Here is a 26,820-nt window from a genome sequence, read left to right as displayed (position 1 = left end):
TAAATTGATACAGCCACTATGGAGAACAGTATGGAGGTTCCTTAAAAAAATAAAAATAGAATTACCATATGATCCAGCAATCCCACTACTGGGCATATACCCAGAGAAAACCATAATTCAAAAAGACACATGCACCCCAAGGTTCACTGCAGCACTATTTACAATAGCCAGGTCATGGAAGCAACCTAAATGCCCATCGACAGATGAATGGATAAAGATGTGGTACATATATACAATGGAATTATTACTCAGCCATAAAAAGGAACGAAATTGGGTCATTTGTTGAGACGTGGATGGATATAGAGACTGTCATACAGACTGAAGTAAATCAGAAAGAGAAAAACAAATATCGTATATTAACGCATATACGTGGAACCTAGAAAAATGGTACAGATGAACCGGTTTGCAGGGCAGAAATTGAGACACAGATGTAGAGAACAAACGTATGGACACCAAGGGGGAAAAGCGGCGGGGTGGGTGGTGGTGGTGGTGGGATGAATTGGGCGATTGGGATTGACATGTATACACTAATATGTATAAAATGGATAACTAATAAGAACCTGCTGTATAAAAAATAAAATAAAATCCAAAAATTTTTTTAAAAAATAAATTAAAAAAAAATGCTGGAGAGGGTGTAGAGAAAAGGGAACCCTCTTGCACTGTTGGTGGGAATGTAAATTGATACAGCCACGATGAAGAACAGTATGGAGGTTCCTTAAAAAACTAAAAATAGAACTACCATACGACCCAGCAATCCCACTCCTGGGCATATACCCGGAGAAAACCATAATTCAAAAAGAGTCATATACCACAATGTTCACTGCAGCTCTACTTACAATAGCCAGGACGTGGAAGCAACTTAAGTGTCCATCGATAGATGAATGGATAAAGAAGATGTGGCACATATATACAATGGAATATTATTCAGCCATAAAAAGAAACGAAATTGGGTTATTTGCAGTGAGGTGGATGGACCTGGAGTCTGTCATACAGAGTGAACTAAGTCAGAAAGAGAAAAACTAATACCGTATGCTAACACATATATATGGAATCTAAAAAAAAAAATGGTTCTGATGAACCTAGGGGCAGGACAGGAATAAAGACGCAGACGTAGAGAATGGACTTGAGGACACGGGGAGGGGGAAGGGTAAGCTGGGACGAAGTGAGAGAGTAGCACTGACATATACACACTACCAAACGTAAAATAGCTAGCTAGTGGGAAGTAGCTGCATAGCACAGGGAGATCAGCTTGGTGTTTTGTGACCACCTAGAGGGGTGGGATAGGGAGGGTGGGAGGGAGACGCAAGAGGGAGGGGATAGGAGGATATATGTATGCATATAGCTGATTCACTTTGTTATACAGCAGAAACTAACACAACATTGTAAAGCAATTATTCTCCAATAAAGATGTTAAAAAAAAAAAAACATTTCATAAGACTATAGCTGCCATAGATAGTGATTCCTCCAATGGATCTGGACAAAGTAAACTGTAAACCTCTGGAAAGGACTCACAATATTAAATGCCATTAAGAACATTCATGATTTTCCAGGGAAGAGGCCAAAATATCAACATTAACAGGAGTTTAGAAGAAATGGACTCCAACCTTTATGAATGACTTTGAGGGGTTCAAGATTTCAATGGAAGAAGCAACTGCAGGTGTGGTAGAAACAGCAGGAGAAACGAGAGTTAGAAGTAGAGCCTGAAGATGTGACTGAATGGCTGCCATCTCATGAGAAGACTTTCATGGATGAGGAGTTGCTTCTTATGAATGAGGAAAGAAAGTGGTTCCTTGAGATGGAATCTACTCCTGGTGAAGATGCTGTATAAGACTGTTGAAATGACAACAAAGGATTTAGAATATGGCATAAACTTAGTTGATAAAGCAGCAGCAGGGTTTGAAAGGATTGACTCAAATTTTGAAAAAAGTTCCACTATGGGTAAAATGCATGCTACAGAGAAATCATTAGTGAAAGGAAGAGTCAATCATTGTGGCAAACTTCATTGTTGTCTTATTTTAAGAAATTGCCGTAGCCTTCCCAACCTTCAGCAGCCACCACCCTGAACAGTCAGCAGCCATCAACACTGATGCAGAATCTTCTACTAGAAAAAAGATTGGGGCTTCCCTGGTGGCGCAGTGGTTAAGAATCCGCCTGCCAATGCAGGGGACACGGGTTCGAGCCCTAGTCCGGGAAGATTCCACATGTCGCGGAGCAACAAAGCCCATGCACCACAACTACTGAGCCTGCACTGTAGAGCCCGTGTGCCACAACTACTGAGCCCACGTGCCACAACTACTTAAGTCCGCACGCCTAGAGCCCGTGCTCCGCAACAAGAGAAGCCACTGCAATGAGAAGCCTGTGCACCACAGCGAAGAGTAGCCCCCGCTAGAGGCAACTAATGAAAGCCCGCGTGCAGCAACAAAGACCTAATGCAGCCAAAAATAAATAAATTTATTAAAAAGAAAAAAGATTATGACTTGCTGAAGGCTCAGATGATGGTTGGTATTTTTAGCAATAAAGCATTTTTTAATTAAGATATATACATTTGTTTAGACATAATATTGTTGCATACTTAATAGACTACAGTATAGTATAAATATAACTTTTATACGCACTGGGAAACCAAAAAAAAAAAAAGAATTAAAAACTTTTGTGCATCAAAGAATACTATCAAGAAAACAAAAGGACAATCCACAGAATGGGAGTAAATATTTGCAAATCATGTAACTGATAAGGGACTAGCATCCAGAATATATAAACAACTCTTACAACTTGGCAATTTAAAAAAAACAACAACCCAATTTAAAATTGGGCCAAGCATTTAAATAGACATTTTTTGAAAGAAGAAATACAAATGGCCAATAAGCACATGAAAAGATGCTCACCATTATTTGTCATTAGGGAAATGCAAATAGAAACAACAATGAAATGCCACTTTATAGCCACCAGGATGGCTATAATCATAAAAAACAATAACAAGTGTTAGCGAGGATACGGAGAATTTGGAACCTTCGTGCATGGCTGGTGAGAATGTAAAATGGTACCTTTGCTTTGGAAAACAATCTGGCAGTCCTTCAGAAAGTTAAACCAAGAGTTACCATATGACCCAACAATTCCACTCCTCGTTATAAACCCAAGAGAAAACATGTTTATACTGTTCACATAAAACCTGTACACAAGTGTTCGAAATGGCATTATTCATAATATCCAAGAAGTGGAAACAACCCATATGCCCATTAATTGATGAATGGATAAACAAAATGTGGTATATCCATACATAAAGAAAATGAAGTACTGATACATGCTACCTCATGGATGAATTTTTAAAACATTACAGAGGGGCTTCCCTGGTGGCACAGTGGTTAAGAGTCTGCCTGTCAATGCAGGGGACACGCGTTCGAGCCCCGGTCCGGGAAGATCCCACATGCCGCGGAGCAACAAAGCCCATGTGCCACAACTACTGAGCCTTGTGCTCTAGAGCCCGCGAGCCACAACTACTGAAGCCTGTGCGCCTAGAGCCCGTGCTCCTCAACAAGAGAAGCCAACGCAAGGAGAAGCCCGCGCACCTCAACAAAGAGTAGCCCCCACTCGCCGCAACTAGAGAAAGCCCGCGCGCAGCAATGAAGACCCAATGCAGCCAAAAAAAAAAGTTCTTCCTCACTTCTGGAGATGGGACGTGGAATAAGGAATGGCAGTCGGGGGGATTTTACCATTACCTGCACTTGGATTTTTTATAGGTATTACCTGCGTAATTAAAAATAATTTTCTTAAATAATGTTAACTGTTACCAAAGGATATCCATTTAAAATAAATCCCTTTCAGTACTTTCCTGGTGGTCCACTGGGTAAGACTCCACGCTCCCAATGCAGCGGGCCAGGTTCAATCCCTGGTTGGGGAAATAGATCCCGCATGCATGCCACAACTGAGAGTCTGCATGCCGCAACAAAGACCCAGCGCAGTCAATAATTAATTAATTAATATTTTAAAAATAATTTCAGGTGGATTTCAGATCTAAATTTAAAGGCAAAACAGTAAAACTTTAAAATAATACAAAGGAGAACATTTTAAAAAATAAATAAAATAAAATAGATCCCTTTTGTAGTTACATGGCTTTCAAACGGAGAGTCTACAAAAAGACTGCCATCACACCATTATAAATAGCCTGCAAAATGCCAATTTTCTCTTTCAAATAAAATTCACAGTTTAATCAAGGTCAAAGCAATGTTCTGTTGGAATTGTGAGAGTGTTATACTGAAGGGGAAAAAAAAGAACAGCTGAATTATTCTGACACTGTTCTATCATAAGAAAGGGAATCTCATGGAGGTTGTACAAAATTGGTCATTTAAAACTAGCTTTAAAAACTAAATTCAGTCTGCTCCTTCTAATTTTGTCATGAACAGCCCTTAAAACAAAATAAAAGTGCTGAAATAAACTGGTGAATTAAAAAAACAACCTATCTAAAAATATAGGTAATTAATTTAGCAAGCCCCAAATGAGCAAGTCTCAACTAACGGAGAAGGCATGCTTATGAAAGATACACTACTGCTGTAGAAAAACAGAATCCCATACATGACAGTTTAAGATAAAAACAAAAAATTTTAAGTAGAGCCATCTGAATTATTAGGTGCTTTTGTTAGACCATGCAAAGGAGGAAGGCATGTGCTCAAGAAGCTAGCGTCAAGTGCCAGTGCAATTACAAAGCAAGAAGCACTTTCCACAAAAGAACCACAGCAATACAGAGGTCAGTGTAAAATGGCTCAAGAACAGAGTTAAGAAATTCTACTCCTGCTTTTTTCTTTGAAAAATAACTCCCTTCCAGTCACGTAATTATCCATTTTAATAACAAAATAGTTCCTCAGTTTCCACTGAAATATACCTACCAAAGTATTTTAACTTGTCTGTTTACCCACCTTTTTCTGAAGTCTAACTCAGTCTGAAATTTGGACTGAGACTACAAGATGTGGCAGCAGGGGGTATTATTTGGACTGATAGCATTCTATTTCTTGAGTTAGGGTGTGGGTATATCCAGATGCCTATTTTACTGTTCCCTAAACTTAACATTCATAATTCATATAATACATGCATGAAAGATATCACAACTTTAAAAAATGTTTTTAACCAGAATAATTAATGAAAAATGTGCCAGGGCAAAAGTGGAACACTGTGCATCCTAAAATTACTGCCTAGTCACCTCTTAGTTTTTTCCATTGCTCTCATCACATATTCTCTTATTTATTCCTCTGAAATAGAGGTAAACCTCAGCTACCAGGGCTTCGAGGAATAAGTGATTTTTTTTTTTTTTTTAAGATTTATTATTTATTTATTTAATTTATTTTTGGCTGTGCTGGGTCTTAGATGCGGCATGAGGGCTCTTCATGGTGGTGCGTGGGCTTCTCTCCAGTTGTGGCATGCGGGTTTTCTCTTCTCTAGTTGTGGCGCACAGGCTCCAGGGCACGTGGGCTCTGTAGTTTGCGGTACGCCGGTTCTACTTAAGGCGTGCAAGCTCAGTAGTCGTGGCACTCGGGCTTAGTCGCCCCCCGGCATGTGGGACCTTAGTTCCCTGACCAGGGATCGAACCCACATCCCCTGCATTGCAAGGTGGATTCTTTACCACTGAACCACCAGGGAAGTCCCTGAATGAGTGATTCTTGACAGCCATGTGTTCACAGTTGAAAGATTCCTTACCTCATTTAAACCATTCTGGACTGAAACATTCACACTGAGGATAATACAAAGTTTCTTGGCTACCTCAAAGCCTTTCATTTTAGGCACTACACCCATATTCTCAGGGCCTCTGAAAGGTAGCTGAAGGTCTGCTTCTGCACCGAGGGCTCCAGATTAAGACAGTGCTTTTTACTTATTGCTTTTCTGTGTTGTCCCATACAGTCTGCCATATGTCACTATATATGCACCCTTCTAATTGGCTCATTCTAACCTGCTGAGAAAACTATCGGTAGGTAGTTTCTCACAATGTACATAAAGTTTTCCTTTAACTATCTATAACAATTGAATGTCTGAGTCCTACATCAATGCTCATAAACAGTTCCAGTCCTGCTCTCTTTCAAGGGTCCCACTGCCACAGTACATCAGCTTCTCTTTGAACATATGCTTTGTACTTTTCCAAGTGGTAAGCTCTGTAACTGTGGCTTGCACGTGGAATATAAAAGTATGCCAGGCTCCTCTGTATTACAATGGCAACATTAACCCTTGCTTTGTATTATGATGGCAATTTGACAGGGATTACATATGTATCTTCATAAAAACACTATGAGGTAGATACAAACATCAGCTCTATTCTATAGATGAGTAAAGGAGGGGAAAATCCTAAAATATAAGGTAACATGTCTAAAGTCACCCAGCTTATTAAGTGGCTGACACAGAACTTGGCCCTAGGTCTATAAAACTCTAAAGTCAATGCTATTTTTATCTACAGTAATATACTGACACTCCCAAACTGACCTAATCTCTCACTTTCAGAAATCCAAATTCCTGAGGTAGGGATTACACCATTCCAATTCATCTTTTTCTAGCCAGGCTACCCCATCCACAAGATGCTGGACCACCTGCACTGGGGTCACGATGCACACCTAATCCAATCCCTTCAGGGGATGTAGCACACAAGAGAGCCACATCCAAAAGGGCTGCCGGGGGGAACCTCCAGTCTTCACGTGTGCTCCTACTTCCTGACAGCCCAAGAAGTTAGAAGAGTACGTGATTGACATACATCAGGCCCAAACCCCAGAGTTCAAAAAATGGGAATGCAAAGGAAAAATTCCAGTTTGGGTAAGAGTTTTCATCAAGCCCTACAGCACCCACTGCAAATTTCTGTTCCAGTTCAACTCATTATTCAAATTTTTCTACTCAAAATGTTAATTACCTAATGTTTACCGGCACTGTATTTAGGACGGTGTGAATCAAATAAAAAATCCTGTCAAGAGTTCCTTAGGTTTTCTCACCAGAGGTTCTGGTGAAAAAAAAATTCACAGTGAAATGTTTCTTCCTCTAAAGGTTCCTATGTTGTGTGAGATCTGAAACAAAGGAAGAGCTATGCCTGGATCTCCATCATTTTTGTAAAACCCTTTTTTTCTACAGCTGATGACTAAAATCTCTAATACTGTGTTTCAGCAAATATTCTTCTTTTAAAAAAAGTTTGTGCTGCTTAACAATCTTAAGTAATCCTTCCCTTATCTAGACCTACGCTGCCCAGTGCAGCAGTCACTAGCCACCGTTAGCTACCAAGCACTTGAAATGCGGCAAATCTGAACAGATGCTTAGCACAAAACAGAATGAAAAATATTTCATTAATACTTTTATGCAGATTACATGTTGATATGATACTATTTTGGATATGCTGGGTTAAACATATTATTAAATTATATTATTGGATTCATGGAATATTATTCAGCTGTAAAAAAAGAATGAAATTTGGACACACGCTACAACATGCATGAACCTTCAAAACATGCTAAGTGAAGCAAGCCAGACACAGAAGGACAAATACTATATAATTCCACTTACATGAAATACCTAGAATAAGCAAATTAAGAGACACAGAAAATAGAGCAGAGATTACCAGGCGCTGGGAAGGGGAAACGGAGAGTTATGGTTCAGGGTCCACGGGGAAAGCGCCTCACTCAAGGTAGTAAGAGGGACTGCAAGAGTTACCTCAAATTCTCAGTACAGAGGACATACACGCTGCTAGCAAATCAGTTCAGGGTTTTCTAAAGTGCCTCTAATGAACCCTACTCAATTTAACCCCACAAATAGAAAAGTCTAGTAAACTGGTTTGCTACCATCAAGCTTAAAAGACTAGTCTTATTTTTTCCTACTGAAGAATGAATTTGAAGAGCACGAGGACACTCTGAAACCTCATAGCCATTTCCACAAACCATTCCACAAGTGCTTCCTGACAAACGTCTTCAAAATACTCTGACAAACAGAGCTTTGCGCTGAGAGCACTTCTCTATATAAAAGACACAATTTTACAAAGGTGACAAAGTACACAGAGAAGCAAACAAGTTGATGTTCTTCTGATTTACAGTATTCAGTCCTCTAAATTTAACAAGGTTTCCAAATCTCAATTTAAAACCACATTCCCTTGCTTCTAACTTAAGAGATACTAACTTAAGAGATACATTTACTGGCTTCTAACTTAAGAGATATTTACTTTTGTCTCATATTTCTTAAGGCAATGAACTAGTGTTGTACCACTAAACACAGAAGAGGGCATGTTGTAACAAATTATTTCCAATTAGTTTATATAAGAGTACTTAGAAGGCAGATCCCAAATGTATAAAGCATGTTTACTAAAAATCCAATATGCAATGAAATATAAGATAGAGGAATTTCAGGGAAACAAGAACAAAAAGTAGGATTTAAGTCAGCTGACTTTACCAGAACTGAATCTACTCTCAGGAAGGCAAAGGAGAAACAGCATCATAGTCATTCTCGTATTTCAACATTTAAGGAATGCTTATGCGGCTACTCACTGACACAGAATAAAAATAACAACAACTACAACAATAATAACAGCAGCTAACACTGATATCAAGCTCCCTGCCTGTTACCTGTTGTGAGGACCTTCCCTTTATTAGCTCATTTCATCCACACAAACCTTCCATGGAGTCAGTATTGTAATTATCATCCTTGTTTACTGATGAGGAAACAGAGGCGTAGAGAAAGTAAATAACTTTGCCGGAGGTCACACAGCTAGTAAACAAATGGTAGAGACAAACCCAGGCAACCTGGCTCCAGAAGCCACTACTACATACTGCTTCTCATAATAGTTACAGGGGGGGCACAATAACATTTATGGTGGGGCTCAAGTGTCATAAACTAACTTAAAAAATGTACAGACTAAGAATACTTATTGAGCCCCTCCCTCATCCACTGGGCAAACTCTAGGGAAACTTCAGGAACAATAACTCACTAGTGTGACAAAACTATCAAAATGAAATAAACCAATTTTATTTTAGAAATAAAAAATAAAAACAAATGGACTGTTAGAAATAGCAAACCAACTGCCAATCACAGATCTTTAGTTTTACAGAGAGTTCAGTAACATACTGGCAGAAACCACACACCGTGGTAACAACTGCTGGAAACACAAGGTAGGGTGCAGAGCACGCATTTATGTCTTGCTGCGTTTTCCTCAATAAACTTCACTAAATGTCGACCTATTCAACATTTGCGGATTTTTCAAAAGACCCTGGCTTTCCCTGACAGAGGGACCATCTCATCCACAAGCTGTGCCAACGCCCTCCGGCCTGCCGCCCCAGCTGTAAAAGATTTGGTACACAGAGGACCTCGCCGGCAGTCACCTGAAGGGCCTTCAGAGATTATCACATTCTGGCAAACTGTTATTACCTCCAAGCCTGCAAAGTTTTATCAAGCTTCAATAGAGTCAACAAAACCTTTACTAAATCATCTGTACAATTCCTTTTCGTTTTTAATTAAGGTAAAATTTACATACAGTAAAATCCACCCTTTAGTGTTCAGTGCTGCAGGCGTTCTGTGAGAAACAGACAGTTGTGGAGCCAGCCCCACAAACAAGATACAGAAGAGTTCCATGGCCCAGAGCAATTCCCCCAGGCCGCTCTACGTCCAGCCTCCCCTCCCCCAGCTCCCAGCATCTTGCCCTCTCCAATACACACACACAGACTGTACAGTCTGGGTGCTTCTGTATCTGGCTTCTTTCACTATGCATAATACATGTTAGATCCATCCATTTGTTGCAACAGTTTCATTTATTTTTATTGCTCAGCAATATTCCATTGCATGGAATGTGTCACAGTTGGTTTATCCATTTACCAGTTGAGAGAAATCTGAACAGTCCCCGTTTTTGGCACTTGTAACAAAACCAAAAACAAACAAACAAAAAAGCTGCTATAAAACTCGCACGCATGTTTCTGTATAAACATGTAAGTTTTTACTTCATTTGGGTAAAACGCAGGAGTGGGTCGCATGGTCTGACACGTGAGGGGTCGAGTGGCTACTCATCCTCTCCAGCACTTGGCACAGTTTCTCTTTATGTTAAGAACCATTATGAACCTGGGTAGAAGTATCTCGTGGTAATTTACATTTCCCTAATGACTGATAAAATGGACCATCTTTTATATGCCTGTCTAAATACCTTCTTTAGTAAAATGTCAGATCTTTCATCCACCTTTTAATTGGGGTCTTTTTCTTTTGCCCATTCTTTAACTGAGTTTGCAAAGTTCTTTATATATTCTGGATAAAAGCCCTTTATCAGATATGTGATTTGCAAGTATTTTCTGTCAGTTTGTGACTTCTCTTTTTGTTATCTTAAGAGCATCTTTTAAAAAGCAGAAGACTTTGATGGAAGTCCAATTTTTTTTTTAATGAACCTTGCTTTTCGTATCCTATATAAGAAATTTTTGCCTAATTCAAGTCACAAAGATTATTTTCCTGTTTTCTTCTAGTAGTCTGTAGTTTTACATTTAAGCCTATAATCCATTTTGAGTTAATTTTTGTGTATTGTGCATCAAAGTATCAATTACTTTTTTATTTTCATAGCTTGATCCAAAGTTCTGGCCCTTATCACAGTATTTATTTGACAAATGTTTTCTAAGCACCTATATTTGGCGTAGGGATGTAAGAGTAAATAAGAGAGCACAACATAATCAACTCACTAAAATACATAGTTAGCAGTATGAAAACAGAGTAAGTCCACGCACAATGGCAGGAGAAGGGACTCAGCAGCTAACAGCTAGGAGGGGTGGTATTTATACTAAGCAGCAGTTCACCAGGCAGAGAACAACATTCTAGGAAGAGGAAATAACACAAGCAATATACAAAGATGTGAAAGAATAAGGCCTGTTCAGGAAATAGTTATTCGGGGGGAGGGAATTCTTCTTGACCACTTTGTATTCATAGCAGACACTACCGCACGCTAGCATTTTGGGCAGGATGTTTTAAGGGACTAAAAAGCTAAAAAACCCATTAAACAAGAAAGCAACAAAACTCAACCCAATCACTACTACAGTATAATAATGTTTCTGCACCTAAAAAAGCAAACAAAATTACCAAATAAAAAGGCCTTCAGAACAACCCCCAGCCTAGAAGTCGCCCTTGCCCCTCCCCCAGCTGACTCTCCACCAGCCCAGCTGAAGAGAGAGGAGACAAAGGCACCCAACAGAGCCTGCCTCCCTCAGGGGGCCTTCACTTGGCCCTCCATCACACCTTTCATCACCACCAAGGAACCAGCAACAGCACCTGTTCAGCTTAGAACTGCCACCTTCGCAGACCCTGTTCAGCCCACTGAGATCGGGTTATTCACATCACCAGCACCACTAATCTGCCCTATTTTCCCAGCCCCTGGCCCAACCCTCGGGGACCCCTCCTCAATGCCCACTGGAACTTAAGAATCCTCAGCAATTCCCTACATCCTCTGCCAAGTCTCTAAAAGAACTGTTTCTTGCCCTAACAGGACTGGCTGCCCCTGAGGACTTTTCCTGCAGGCCCCGGGAACGGAGACCCTTGTTCCTCCAATGTCCCTCTTCTGCAGGGACAGGTGGAGGTGGGGCTACTATTCTCACTGTCCCCAGAGGTTGACTTTACCATTCTTAAGAGTGACTACTGGGTTCAGATGGGAGAGCACGATACTACCAAGTAAAGTGCAAATTTCACATAAGCCCCTTCAACTAAAGGCTTCGTCCCATCTCAACATTTTGAACAGCATTACATAATTTTTTTGTAACATCTTTATTGGAGTATAATTGTTTTACAATGGTGTGTTAGTTTCTGCTTTATAACAAAGTGAATCAGCTATACCTATACATATGTCCCCATATTTCCTCCCTCTTGCGTCTCCCTCCCACCCTCCCTATCCCACCCCCCTAGGTGGTCACAAAGCACCAAGCTGATCTCCCTGTGCTATGCGGCTGCTTCCCATTAGCTATCTATTTTACGTTTGGTAGTGTACATATGTCCATGCCACTCTCTCATACATAAATTTTTTACAAAAGCAAAAGAAATACATGTGTGTGATAAAAACACACTTAAAAATCAAGCAAACGTTAAACAAATTAAAGACACATTTCCACTTCACCTACACCATTTTTTGAATGAAATCTTTTCCATATACCCCATAAGTAGGATGATGGATAAAACTCCTGTTTTAAGAATTTCACATTTTATTAACCATTTTGAAAAAGATATTGGGGGACTTCCCTGATGGCGCACTGGTTAAGAATCTGCCTGCCAATGCAGGAGACACGGGTTCAAGCCCTGATCCAGGAAGATCCCACATGCCGCGGAGCAACTAAGCCCATGCACCACAACTACTGAGCCCACACGCCTCAACTACTGAAGCCCGCGCACCTAAGCCCGTGCTCTGCAACAAGAGAAGCCACGGCAATGAGAAGCCCGTGCACCGCAATGACGTGCAGGCTCCGCTCGCCACAGCTAGAGAAAGCCCGCGCGCAGCAACAAAGACCCAACGCAGCCCCCAAAAAACAAAAAAAAGATATTGGAAAAAAAAAAAAAAAAAAAGATATTGGTAAAATAACTTTTCAGAAATTAAGAATAAAGAAAAGTAATAAACCTTGTAAAGATAAAGTCAACTGCTGACTGGATAAAACTGCATCTACATTCATTACTCTGAAGCTTTACATTTATTATTTGCAGAACAAATAAAAGTTTCTTTAACTGAAACCCTAGCACTTTCTTCTATCATATCTCACACTTTGAAGAAAACCTCACCTATCCCACATGCCAAAACACACGCCCACAGTTTCTACCCTGGGAGAGTAGTCCAGAGACTGGCATCTTGCAAAACTATCACAGATTCTTAGGGAATTCCCTAGTGGTCCAGTGGTTATAACCCCACGCTTTCACTGCCAGGGCCCGGGTTCAATCCCTGGTTGGGGAACTAAGATCCCACAAACTGCGTGGCGAGGCCAAAAAAAGAAAAGAAAAAAAAAAAAAAAAAAAAGAATCACAGATTCTTAGAGGTGAAGGAGACCTGAGAGGTGACATCTGATCATGCCTATCACTTCTAATTTTTGCAAAGGTTCATCTTCCCTTCTCTCTCCCGTTGGCCACAAGCCCTTGATGTCAAGGTCTTCCTCTCTCTACTCCTAAGAACTGAAACACAAGGCCCCTGACACAGCAGGCATGCAATAAAAGCTGCTGATAACAATACCAGATTAAGAGGTAACTCTCAATCATCATTCTTCCCAACTCCTGTACCATCTGACAAAGGGTACACCCTTCTCTTCTAGCTCTTATTCCTCCTTCCACAACCTAAGTATCAAGCATCTTCTCTCCATAATTGCAGTAATAATCTCAGGACTGAACCTGGAGTCATAAAACCTGGGTTGAATCCCAAGCCCTTGTTAGTTTTGGGGAAAGATGCTGAAACTTGTTAGGCCTCAGTTTTCTGATCTTTAAAATATGAGATTTGGTGCTCTGATGTTCTATAATTTTTTCCATTTAACTAAATCTTAATGATTTCTTTGTGATATTACCCTTTACCCTGTCATTTTTGAAAGCCTACCAAAAAAATCAGAACCTAAAAGAACACTACAGCTAACCTATCTATTTCTAGTTAAGGAAAATCAGTACACTACGATTACCTTAAAGAGGAACTTTTAAAAATTAGAAATATTAACCTTTTCTTATGTTGTACCATGGACCAGGAGAGATGTAATGGCCCCTTCATCCCACAAGAAGCATAACCCATTTTGATACAATGCCTTTCAGGAATGCGGGTCACCAAAATGGCTTAGTTTAATACAATCGTAAAATTTAGAATATGACAGGATGGATGGGCATCCAACACACAACCCTTCACATAAATATTCCCACTGAGCCTTTGAGCTTTTGAGCATTTGTGTGTGGCAGAGAGTTTAATGTGACACTTGCTTATAAGAACTTGGAGCACAGCTATTAAACTCTTTCTTATCAGCAGGCAGTGACAGGTCACAGGAAACTCCTGGTAAAAACCAGCCCCCTTTCCCACAAGTATTCTAATTTTTATATGGGGACCCACTGCTCTCCAACACTCACTCTTTCCAATGAAACTGCCACCAACAGCGGCGTCGAGGTGACTGTCCGTATCACATTCCCCAGGGAACGAATTCAGTGGCAGGTGACCTAAGCACCTCCAATCCAAACTTAGAATACAACACAAACATTTATACAGGTCTAAAACATTTCCAAAATAAAAATGATCCCTTCAACTCACAAGCACATGACGATACCATCATACATGAAATATAATATTTAACAAACTCTTTATGCTTCAACCTAATTTTAATGTACAAATTAATTTAAAAGACAAACTATTAGAACACTAAATACTTTTACGTAGTAAACTTTTTTTCTTAATTTATTTATTTATTTATTTTTGGCTGAGTTGGGTCTTCATTGCTGAGCGCAGGCTTTCTCTGGTTGCAGTGAGCAGGGGCTACTCTTCGTTGCGGTGCGTGGACTTTCACTGCAGTGGCTTCTCTTGTGGAGCACAGGCTCTAGGCACGCAGGCTGCAGTAGTTGGGACTCGGTGGCTCTAGAGCACAGGCTCAGTAGTTGTGGTGCACGGGCTTAGTTGCTCTGCGGCATGTGGGATCTCCCCGGACCAGGGCTCGAACCCGTGTTCCCTGCATTGGCAGGCAGATTCTTAACCACTGCGCCACCAGGAAAGCCCTTTACATAGTAAACTTTTAAGTGTGACTGTTACAGCTACATTATGATCGTCATGACTAACATGGTTAACAAACTAATGTTTCAATACAAACACAAATATGACTATAAAATATAATTAATTTTCTGGCAAACAACAAAGGCACAGGCACCGGAGCAATGTACTGTTACTTTTTCATATGCAACAATTATTTTCAAGGCCAAAACACAATCAGGTGAGATGAATATATGTATAAGCTCCATGTCAATATAAAATTTTAAACTACCTCATTGAGAAAAAAATTAACATTTAATTTTGTGTGCCATTAAATCCACAAGTAAAAATATATGGAAATAAAGGGGGGAAACTCATAATTTTCGCATTACTATAAGAAAACTAAAGAAAGTATAACCGATTCCATCATGACAGCATTATGTACTGAAGAAATCCTCAGAGTCAGAAAATTCGGATTTGAATTTTGACTTAGTATCTGTGATTCCTCAAATTTAAGTAAGTCTCATCTTCCGTTAAGTCTCTTTCCTCATCTATAAAATGCTGTCAAAGTAATAATCTGATTCTTCCAATTGAATGATTACACAGGAAAATCAGAAGACAGGAAAAGTTGGCATGGGGGGAGGGGTGGTGGTGGTGAGCAGACAGTGGCAAATAAATAAATATAAAGTTGGTGAAGACTGTTCCAAACATTTTCACTAAGTGACAAAGCTACAAGCTGTTCTCTACTTTGGATCTTTCACGAATAGCTTTTAGAAATGACATTTTAAGAAAATTACTAGAGCTAACGACAAAAGTTTTCATTATAACCTGAAAACATGAAATTTGCAAATGAAAACTTTGTTACAGTCCAAACCCAAGAAAACATTCATATCAAAATCACAAGTGAGGACAATGTTAACTTGTTTATTTGATCTCAATGGCACGGCTAGCGTAGGAGCATCCCACAAAGACCAAGAGTCAATTGGACCCATTGTTCAACGCTGCTGGATGTAACAAGGAGTTAACTGTGGCTCAGAAACCATTCTGGCTCACAGTTCATGAGTCAAAAACAATAAACCAAAAGCTCTAACAACCCAGATTGCCCACCCAGGTTATTCACCAGGCTTGGCACTCAATGACTTTTAGCCAAGGCCAAAAATTGATTCTAACATCAAAGGATAAAGATTTATGACCAGTGAGCATATTCAAACCCTAAAGGTGTAACAAGACCTTGTGGTACAATGGCAGGATTGCTGGAGTAAGTACACACCATTTGGAAGCCAGATTCATTTCAACTTGAGACTGCTAAGTGTATGTTTAAGTAAGTCTTACTCAGACCATAAAAACTACAGAAAATTAAATTCTTTTTGGAACAAGGCAGGATATGCATGTATGCATACTAAAGTAAATAGAAATGTCTTACTCAAAGACTTGAAGCTGACTTTTGTCTTTGCCCTTCATTTCCCATTAGGTAATATCCTAATATGACTAATGGTAAGAAAAACTGATAAACCGAAAAACCAAAATATTTGGTCTACCTCTTCTTTTTACTATTGTGACTCTAGGAATCTAGAGAAGAGTGATACATAGAGCAATCCATTCTGGGCACCTCAGGACTGCCCTAGCCTCAACTTGCTGTTAGCAATTGCTATGTGAGGCCTACAGATGTCCACAGACTAGGAACACACACTCCTTGCTAAAAGAAAAACTAAAAGCCTTCCTAGAATGATTTTAAAACCAAACTAAGACACAGCTAAAAGAGATCCCTGACCTAAATGAAAAATATAAACTATCACTCCAGTCTATATCCTAGAAGCATCTACACTGTGGCAATAAATAACTATTGTTCAAAATGCTTTAGCTCAAGTACCTATTTTAATAAATTTCTATGTTCTCTGGGATTTTAAAGCCTTGGAGAGGATATGGACATTTACTTAACAAAACTCCTGTTGCCTGTTACTTTATCACAGTAGTATATAAAAGACCATGAAAAGGAATTAATATTTCGTTCATTTTAGAGAAGTAACATTTAAAAACAAAAAGCTTCTTCCAGATAAAATATGCTCTCTTGCTCATTCTTGTGTTATTCTAGTTGTCTTTTGTACAATTTATGGGAGAGTGAGTGCTGAATTACCCAAAAGGAAGAAGATGAAGCACATGTTAAGGAGAAAAAAAAATCTTCCGCTACCCTCTTAGATTCAGTGAATGGGATCTGCAACTCAAACTGATAAAAGACAGATTAATAGAAGAAAAAAGTTTATTTACCCATAGAATGAGAATACATGCTGAAAAACTCACTGATGAGTAACTCAAAAAGATGGATAGAATTTGGGGCTTATATATCATCTTAACAAAAGGTGATAAAGTATGAAAAGGCTAAACAAAGGAAAGGGGGTTTGGGGCTTCTGGGTGTAGAGGAAGGAGTTGTGAGAGGGTGACTAGGAGATACAGTAAATAAGGATTGTTTAGTAAGGTTTGTTATGCAGATAAGAGTCATTCTCCTCTTCCAGGTAGGGGAAAAGGAAATGCTTTTATAAATGGAAATTTATGTACTGCTTTTAGACAGAAAGTAGGAGCGCAGAGAGCTGACCGCCTTTAGCTCAAAACAATCTTTCTGCCAAAGTGGCATATTTTGGGGTGACTTATACTCTCCCCTATGCTCCCCTTCAACAACAAAAGAGGGGTACCAAAAAATAAGAATACTTCTCTAAGATTGATACTTTATTTACTTTTTAAAGCCATGGGTAACAATGAGAATTGTGCTGCACTTCTTTTCTTTAGTTTGCATTTCAGTATCGTCATATTTCACTTCGCAGGGAGAGAACAGAGGCAGCGCTTTCAGCTTTTAAAGCACTTAATCAGGCCCTGGAGGGTCATCTACCTCTGTACTCTCACTCTGTGTCTTTAAATATATTTACCAAAAATACCATATATAGTTTCAAAATATTAATGAAAGTTATAACAACTATGAATTATTATTGCAAAGGACATATAGCTAGAACCAAACTGTTTAAGTAGAAATTTTTAAGCTCAAAGTACCACACCACAGTCATCTTCTGGTCAACTCTTTTAAACCAAGCAAACAACATTCTTTTAAAAACTCATGAAGGAAAGAGGAGAGTTGTTTTCTACCCTTGAAGTAGAAGGATATTACTCTGCCTAAACAAAGGAAAAAACAGTCATGTAGAAAGACATGCTGGTTAACTGCCGCCCTCTGGCTGGCAAGATGCCACCTTCAGTTGGAAAAGCATTTAACCAAAACACCCATTTACAAATGTCTCTATCTGCAATCCATTTTAATGCTATATACATCTCTAACTTAAGTAGAAAATAACTTTTAGGAAGAAAATGAGGAACAAAGTCATAAATTTCTCAGAATTAGAACTAAAACACTATCACGGGAACATTTATGTAAAAGAAAATAATACCAAGAAGGGGAAGATGTAGTTACAATACTGAAAAAAGAAATGTTTGAACACAAACGCCGTGATTATGGAAATGCAAATGTACATTTATGGTCAGGTATCAAATCATCACACCATCCTAGTTCTGAAAAAGGAATACAATCCTTTCCCTCTCTGCTTACTGGAGAGATCTGAATATCAGGCAGGTGCAACTGAACAAGGCCTGGAAGCACAAAGGCCTCAGCTCAAAAGGAGGTTTTAGTGTAAGGGTTGGAATGTATAATGTAAAAGGGATCACTGAACTATTTTGGAGGAAGACTTAACCGTGACTTCCCCAGTAGGGAAAAGGGGGGATCAACTAAAGCAATTAATTTTAGTGCTACTTTAGTAGTCTTACTACTGAAAAATTTAGAAGTAGAAATGCCATTCCATCTGCCATGGTGGATACAAAGAGGCTTTTCTTCATTCAAGAAAGCCTTATTGTTACATATAAAAAAAAAAATTCCCTGATCTTTTAAAAAGGATAAACAAATGATAAACCAAAACCAAGCATATAGAATCAAACAATTTCCAATGTGTAATAAGTAAATGGTTTACTTTATTTATTTTTTGGCTGCGTTGGGTCTTCGTTGCTGCACGCGGGCTTTCTCTAGTTGCAGCGAGCCTACTCTTCATTGTGGTTCGCGGGCTTCTCATTGTGGTGGCTTCTCTTGTTGCGGAGCACGGGCTCTAGGCGCGCGGGCTCAGTGGTTGTGGTTTGCAGGCTCTAGAGCGCAGGCTCAGTAGTTGTGGCGCACGGGCTTAGTTGCTCTGCGGCATGTGGGATCTTCCTGGACCAGGGATCGAACCTGTGTCCGCTGCACTGGCAGGCGGATTCTTACCACCGCGCCACTAGGGAAGTCCCAGTAAATGGTTTACTTTAGAACTTAGTCTGTTAAGTTGGTGACCTAGGACTCCTACAAATACCAACAATGATAGGCAGGTGAGAAAAGCCTCCTACCCCCTTGCAGCACTCACAGGCAGTGCCATCCACTTGGCGATAGACATACTCTGATTTTTTATTCTCTCCTGTTGTTTCAAAGTATTACTTAAATCTTACTTTTTACTTCTACACTTAAAAAGACTCCTTGAGAAAAAGTATCAAAGATATACCTGTATGATGCCACAACACAGTGTCTTGCAGAAGTCTTTAATATCAGTAAACATGAGGCAATACAGAATCCAGATGAATTTATATTCAAAGTCATTGTATAAGTGGTTAAGACTATGAGATTTTTCCTTTTTTCTACATTTCTAAATTTCCTACATTTAACTATAAATATATATTAAGTGTAAATTTATATAAGTATAAATAGATACTTTATTTTTTATAATCATGAAAATAATTTAACAATGAAGTGGTATATACCATGGTGATTAAGAGTATGAGCCAACTGCCTGGACTTAAATGACCGCTCCTAAAAGTTAAATTACTTACTATCCCTAACCATCATCTACAAAAACAGAATATAGTAAGAATATGCACCTCAGGACTTCCTGGTGGTCCAGTGGTTAAGAGTCCGTGCTCCCAATGCAGGGGGCCAAGGGGTTCAATCCCTGGTCAGGGAATTACATCCCACATGTCGCAACTAAGAGCCTGCATGCCGCAACTAAAAGAGCCCGCATGCTGCAACTAAAGATCCCACGTGCCGCAACTAAAGATCCCGAGTGCTGCAACTGAAAGATCCCGCATGCTGCAACTAAGACCTGGCGCAGCCAAATTAATAAGTATTAAAAAAAAAAAAAAAAACGAAAGACTACCCACCTCAAAATTGTTGTGAGGATGACACAAGATAATACAAGCAAAAGTGCTTGGCAAAGTAGAAGGCCTTAATACCTATTAGCCAACAGCTTCACTACTAAAGTCGTGGGCTTATCACCTGAATATGTCCCAATGTTACAACTTTGGGGTTAGAGTTTTTGTTGTGCAACCTGGAGGTCGTAACACTTTATATACTGTTTTCATAAAAAATTAATTCTGCATCAAGGGGAATTAAAAAATATACAGGAAACAAGCCCTGTCCTTTCACCATCAACCAGCTGTGAAACAGACTGCGATGGCACCTGAACACCCCTTCTGCTCCCCCCTCCCGCTCCACCTCCTGAGCACTCACAGGGCTATGTTCTCGCACAGCTCTGGAAAACCCATTCTGGGGCATGCTGGCTGCTTCCACACGTAAAATGTTCATACAGTTTGTATGGAAAGTACTGTATTACTAGAACTTCTATTCAAGAGCAATCAACAGGGGTGGTTACCTTAAGGGATGTACAGACTTCTAATTGTATGGACTTTAATCTTCATTCTGATGGCCAACTAAAAGGCTACAATGCAAGCCAAAGAGTATTCTTCTATTTTTGAACAGCATTTCTATGACAATATTTCTACTTACAATAACTACACATAATGTAATAGAAATTTCACTCCAAAGAACTCTTATCTGGGGATCTCTCCAATTAATAAAAACAGTAACAGCAGTAGTAGAAGCAATGTATACTAAGTACTTACTGAATACCAGACACTGTTGTAAACATTTTACATGTAGTACTTTATTTAGTCTTTGCAACAACGCTTTGAGGTAGATACTTTTAGGGTTCCCAGGTACAACTGAGGGAACAGAAGCACAGAGAGGGAAAGTGGTGAATCTCATGACTGAAACCCAGACAGTATCTCTTCTCTTAAACTGTCAGACTAGTATCAGTTTGGTGGCTGGTACCACTGACTACTTCCTACTGGCAGGACCACATCTGTGGTGCCTGAAGCACCTGACACCTACACCTTGAATGCATCAGAGGGCAGAAAGGTGTAATCATGAGCGTCTGCTTATTCAACTAATACATTCTTTTCCTACAGAGAGCTATGAGATGATCTTAGCCCTTCCTTTATTCAATCTGCATAGGAGCTTATTAAGAGGATACTGTCAGGCACAGTACTCCCAATATTCACTCATCTTTATCTGAAAAGGAGTTTCAAAATTAACCTAAGTACTTACAACTTCATCAAAAATAAACAGGTGGAATTTCTCCCTCCCTAACCGTCCATCCTAGTTGAAGCCCTCACCATTTCTTCCCCCACCAGAATCCCTGCCCCTGATGTCTCACACTTCTCTAACCCTCAACCCACACTGCTGCAGTCAAGTTTCAAAAACAGCAAACTGATCCCACTACTGCCCTGCTTAAAGCCCTTCAGCACTGCCTCATTTCCTACGGCCACAGTACTTTGCTTTGGGGCTTGTGACCAGTCTCCTATAAAAATATAATGGGAATTATGGGCCACATGTCTCCCCAAAAGGTGCACACAAATTTTGCATACAGTCACACCAAGAAAACAATTTATTTAATGCCTTAAAATTCCAAACATAAGTAACAAAATTCCATCTCTAATTTCATAGAGAAATTAAAAGTTTTTCCAGGCAGGTACACAACTATTTCTTGAAGGTAAGCAAAGTTTATTTTAACCAAAAAGCCATACATCAACATACAGATTATATATCCAAAAAAATTTTAAGGCATTTAGGAACTTCAGAATGATAAACTTTCCCAGTAACTAAACATTTCATTTCATTCAAGCTTGTGCCATTAGCACAGTCATTCTGCTAATGTTCTTGGAAATTCAATTCATCAGCACTTTGTATATGTTTTAGTTGTATATGTATGTATCAAAGTTTTAGGCTGTATCCCTAACCAGTCTCATAGAAATATAAAATTGCAGAAACATGCCAGAAGCCAAAACCTCAAACTGTCTGCTGTCCACCTTCTACCAAAAGGCCAACCAGAGACAGATGTAGAGAGAACGGGGCGGGGCAGCACGCAGTCCATCCTTCCACTACATCGGGGCTCTAATCCCAGGTGTCTCAAGGGGATAGCAGGCCTCCTGTAAGATGAGTGGGGTGGGGACAGCCATCACGAAAGAATGCTGACACAGGGTGGTCAGAGAGTCTCATTTTTTCGGAATATAGAAATAAGGAATTTTATGTGAAATAGTCCAAGTTTCCAAGCATCATGAGGCACACAAACACATCCAAAGGTGTGATCCGACCCACATGCACCATTTTGCACCTCATGATAGTGTATGTCTTATTTATTCATTTAACAGACAGGTATGGCACCATGGTGCCAACCCTGCACCACACTCTGCTAGGCATGGGGACAAACAATGAAGAAGTCTCAGTCTATGTCCTCATCTAGTGGAGGAGAAAAGCACACAGACATACATAATGCCATAAACACTGTGGTCAGCATAATTACAGAACAGGTAGAGGCCAGGAAGCAGTGAGAAAAGAATCCTGAATCAGCAGAGAAAGAGTGAAAGAGCTCAGGGCAGTCTTCTCCCGGGGGGACATTTGGCTAGTAGGACTAAGCCAAACAGCAAAAAAGTAGAGAGGCCAGGCTGTAGCTTTACATTTCTGATATAAAGAAATGTAAAGTGTGAGGCTAGGGAGGTGAGGCTGGAAGGTGCCCTGCTGGGTCCATGACCCGGATAGGACTGTGTGGGGGGGATGCCAGCTGAATCGCCTGAAGTTCAGGGCAGAGGGATGGACTGAACACAAACACAGAAAGCAGATCAAACCATGTGGACGGATCATGTATCAGTGTCGAGAAAGTGTATCAGCAAGTCTGAAAAATGCATTCAGAATTTTAATAATAATGTAGTAAAATTTTCTCCCTACTAGAGTAATGCATGTTAAATGGAAAAAACCAGAAACCATCACATAAAAGAAGAAAATTTTACATCACCCATAATCCTACACCAACTGCTATGCATTTTCTTGCCATCTAGAAATATCCAATGACATTCTTCTGCCCAATCTTTAATCTACTTATTTTTCCCTTGATTCTCATTTTTATCTGCTTAGACTTCTGTTTTGTCACATCCATTATAAGGTTCCTCAAACCTTTTGAGGAACGAAATGGAGCATAAAAAACTAAGTTATGGGGCTTCCCTGGTGGCGCAGTGGTTGAGAATCTGCCTGCCAATGCAGGGGACACGGGTTCGAGCCCTGGTCTGGGACGATCCCACATGCCGCGGAGCAACTAGGCCCGTGAGCCACAACTACTGAGCCTGCACGTCTGGAGCCTGTGCTCCGCAACAAGAGAGGCCACGATAATGAGAGGCCCGCGCACCGCGATGAAGAGTGGCCCCCACTTGCCGCAACTAGAAAAAGCCCTCGCACAGAAACGAAGACCCAACACAGCCATAAATAAATTAATTAATTAATTTAAAAAAAAATTTTAAAAAATTAAAAAAAAAACTAAGTTATGTCTCAGTTTAGAAAGCCAAACCCACCTTGCCACAAATAAACAATATTTATGTCAACTGCTTCAGCCTTTTCACATAGCACAGGCCAGAAAGAGAGATATCTTTCATTCTTTTCCATCAGAGAACCCACGCACTAGGAGAGGCTTGGCTCTGCACACAGTATGACCCTGCTTAACTGCCTTAGTTGACAAAAAAAACTTCAACAGAAGTGAAGAGCTTTTTTGTGCATCAAAGAACATTATCAAGAGAGTGAAAAGACAATCTATAGCATGGGAAAAAATATTTGCAAATCATATATCTGATAAGGGTCTACTACCCAGAATATAGTAACTCCTACAATAAAGAACTCCTACAACTCAACAAAAAGACAACCCAATTAAAAGATGAGCAACAGACATTTCTGAAAAAAAGATAGAAATACGGCCAATGAGCATATGAAAAGAAGTTTAACATCACTAGTCATTAGGATAATGCAAATAAAAACTACAAATACTCCTTCACACCTATTAAGCTATCATCAAAAATATGGAAAACAGGTGTTATAAAACAGTGGTCCCCAACCTTTTTGGCACTAGGGACCGGTTTCGTGGAAGACAATTTTTCCACGGACGGGGGGAGGGGGGGTAGTTCCAGTGGTAATGCCAGCGATGGCGGAGCAGCAGATGAAGCTTCGCTCGCTCACCTGCCGCTCACCTCCTGCTGTGCGGCCCGGTTCCTCACCCACGGTCCAGTACCGGTCCACAGCCCGCGGGTTGGGGACCCCTGTTATAAAAGATGTGGAGACACTGGAACTCTTGTATATGGCTCGTGGGAATGTAAAATGGTTTAGTCACTGTGAAAAGCGGCGTGGCAATTCCTCAAAAAGTTAAACACAGAATTCTCCCATGACCCAGAAATTCCATTCCATTCCTATATTCCATTCCATATACCCCCAAAGACCTGAAAACAGCTACTCAAACAAATCCTTGTACATACATGAATGTTCACAGTAGCACTACTCTCAACAGCCAACAAGTGGGAACAACCCAAGTGTGCATCAACAGATGAATAAACAAATTACGGTGTGTATACATGCAGTGGAATATTATTCAGCCATAAAAAGGAATGAAGTCTGACACATACTACAAATGGAACCTTGAGGACATTTTGCTAAGTGAAATTAGCCAGTCACAAAAAGTCAAATACTGTATGATTCTACCTACATCAGGTAATTTGATTTGTTTCAAATCCATAGAAACAAAAAGTAGAATGGTGGATGCCGGAGTCTGTGGGAAGAGGGGAATGGGGAATTGTTGTTTAATGGGTACAGAATTTCAGTTTTGCAAGATGAAAAGAGTTCTGGAGACTGGTTACACAAGAAAGTGAACGTATTTAACTGCACACTTAAAAATGGTTAAGATGACAAATCTTATGTGTATTTTGCCAAATTTTTAAAAAAAATTTTAAAGGAACGAAGTACTGATACATGCTACAAAGTGGGTAAAACATTATCCTTAAAAACATTATCCTAAGTGAAAGAAGCCAGACACAAAGGTCACATATTGTATGCAATGTCCAAAACAGGCAAATCCACAGAGACAGACAGCAGACTGGTGGCTGCCAGAAGCTGAGGGGAGCAACCGCTAATGGGTACGGGTTTCTTTATGGGATGATGAAAATGTGCTGGGATTAGATCACAGTGATGCTGGCACAACTGTGTGAGATCCTAAAAGCCACTAAATTATACACTTTTAATGGATGAATTTTACAGTATGTGAATTATACCTAAATAAAAAAGTGGGTTTGTTTGTTTGTTTTTTTAATGTAAGAAGCTGTTCTTTTGAAACTTGATGCCATATAAGACAATGAAATCAAAACTCCACTGGTCAAATGATATTACCCCACATTTCCACCTTTGTGTGTAACCGGCAGGTATCAGTTTTCTTAAGTTAATACATAGTCTTTACCTTTTACTAGAGGAAACAGCAAAATGAGGTGGTGCGGAAGCAGCTTTGCTGCATGTGCGCCCTGGTGCTCCCTGGCACTCCCGGGGACCACGTATGTGTGTGTCCACGCACCTGGGATCCACCCTCACTGCCCACACAGCTGCTCTATTTTGCCTCGTCCAATGCCACAGACCTACCTCACTGCTGCACCTCATCTCTGTTATGTTCTTCCGCCCTGTTGTCAATTTTCCTTTTATATCTCTGCAGCCAGGGCCCAGATACAATCTCTGCCTTTTTATTTCCAATGGTGCTTGTTCTCAGGAGTTGCTCTAGTTACTGACAAGTTTTATGACCTGTGATACTAGAAGAAGGGGTTAAAAAAGAAAGAAAAAACAAGGGAGGTAGTGAAAGAAAGACAAGGAAGGGACAGGAAGAAGAAACTGTTTCAAGTTACCACAAAAACAGAATCAAAGTCCAAAGATTAGGGGACACTCTGTTCAGCCAGCCAAGACAAAGCAAGAGTACTCTAAGTGACTAAGGAATATAAAAGGCCAGCTACTGGGTGTCAGTCAGGCAGCTCAAAGAGAAGCAACAAGAAACAGAAAAAAGGGGGAAGTGAAAAAAGGCCTGGGGAAAGGCAACCCTCAAGGAAGCAAGTTCTCACGGTCAGAACAAATTCTACCCCGTGCCTACACCAGGGGACTTAGTCACAGTGACAACTCAGCAGAGGCAGACTATCACCCAACACAAGCGGGAGTCGGGAAGAAAAATCTCAAGTGGTAGCGGAGCACACAGGGCAGCTGAGAGAGCTTCGAATCACTGAAAACGTAACATTCTGATGTTCCAAGTAGGACTACGTGTGTTACTCTAGACAAGTCAAAGCCTTGCTGCAGCTACGCCACTGGGATTATCAAAGCACCTTACATTTGTATGGTCCTTTACAGTTTGCAAAGTATGTCTAATGTGCTCCTCACAATTACTCCAGGCAAAAGAGAGAATATCACCATCTTCAACTTCCAGATGGAAGGTCTTCTGACTGTACCAACCTCTCCATTACATAATACGGTGTGACTCATCCTCTGACTGCTGTCAGAGGAAGTATGCAGAGTAGGTCCACAAACTATGAATAAATAGAAAAAAAACTGGAGTGGAAGGCAGGAGAAGCAAATGAGGAATGAACGTGGAGAGTATAAACAAAGAGCTTACGCTCTAAAAAATATGTAATATCTGCTATATACAAAAGAATATGTGTGTGTATATATATACACATACACACACACACACACACATACATATGCAAGTTAAACAGCACAATCGTAAAGCAAAGAATACTAGACCCCCAATATAAGAACTAAAACATTATTAATACTGTAAAAGGTATCCATCGGATTATCCTTGCCAAGACAATGAAGGGAGGGAGAGTAATAACTGTGGGACCAGACAGGAAGGAAAGAAGGTCTTGAGTTTTGTTTTTCTTTTAAATGGGGTAAGTATGAACAGAAAAAAAAGACAGTGAAAAGGGAAAGACTAAAGGTGTGAACTTCATCATCTACTGTA

At 40.0% G+C, this 26,820-nt stretch overlaps 1 protein-coding gene across 8 annotated transcripts in view; it reads right to left on the bottom strand.

The window, feature by feature from the left end:
- Nucleotides 1-26,820, bottom strand: part of SRPK2 (SRSF protein kinase 2) — a 227,511-nt gene that overhangs the window by 141,307 nt on the left and 59,384 nt on the right. The window lies entirely within an intron of this gene.

The sequence above is a fragment of the Eubalaena glacialis genome, chromosome 8 (genome assembly GCF_028564815.1).
Source record: "Eubalaena glacialis isolate mEubGla1 chromosome 8, mEubGla1.1.hap2.+ XY, whole genome shotgun sequence".
Classification (NCBI taxonomy): Eukaryota; Metazoa; Chordata; class Mammalia; order Artiodactyla; family Balaenidae; genus Eubalaena; species Eubalaena glacialis.
Note: the sequence above shows the minus strand (reverse complement) of the source record. Positions and strands in the feature narration are given on the sequence as shown.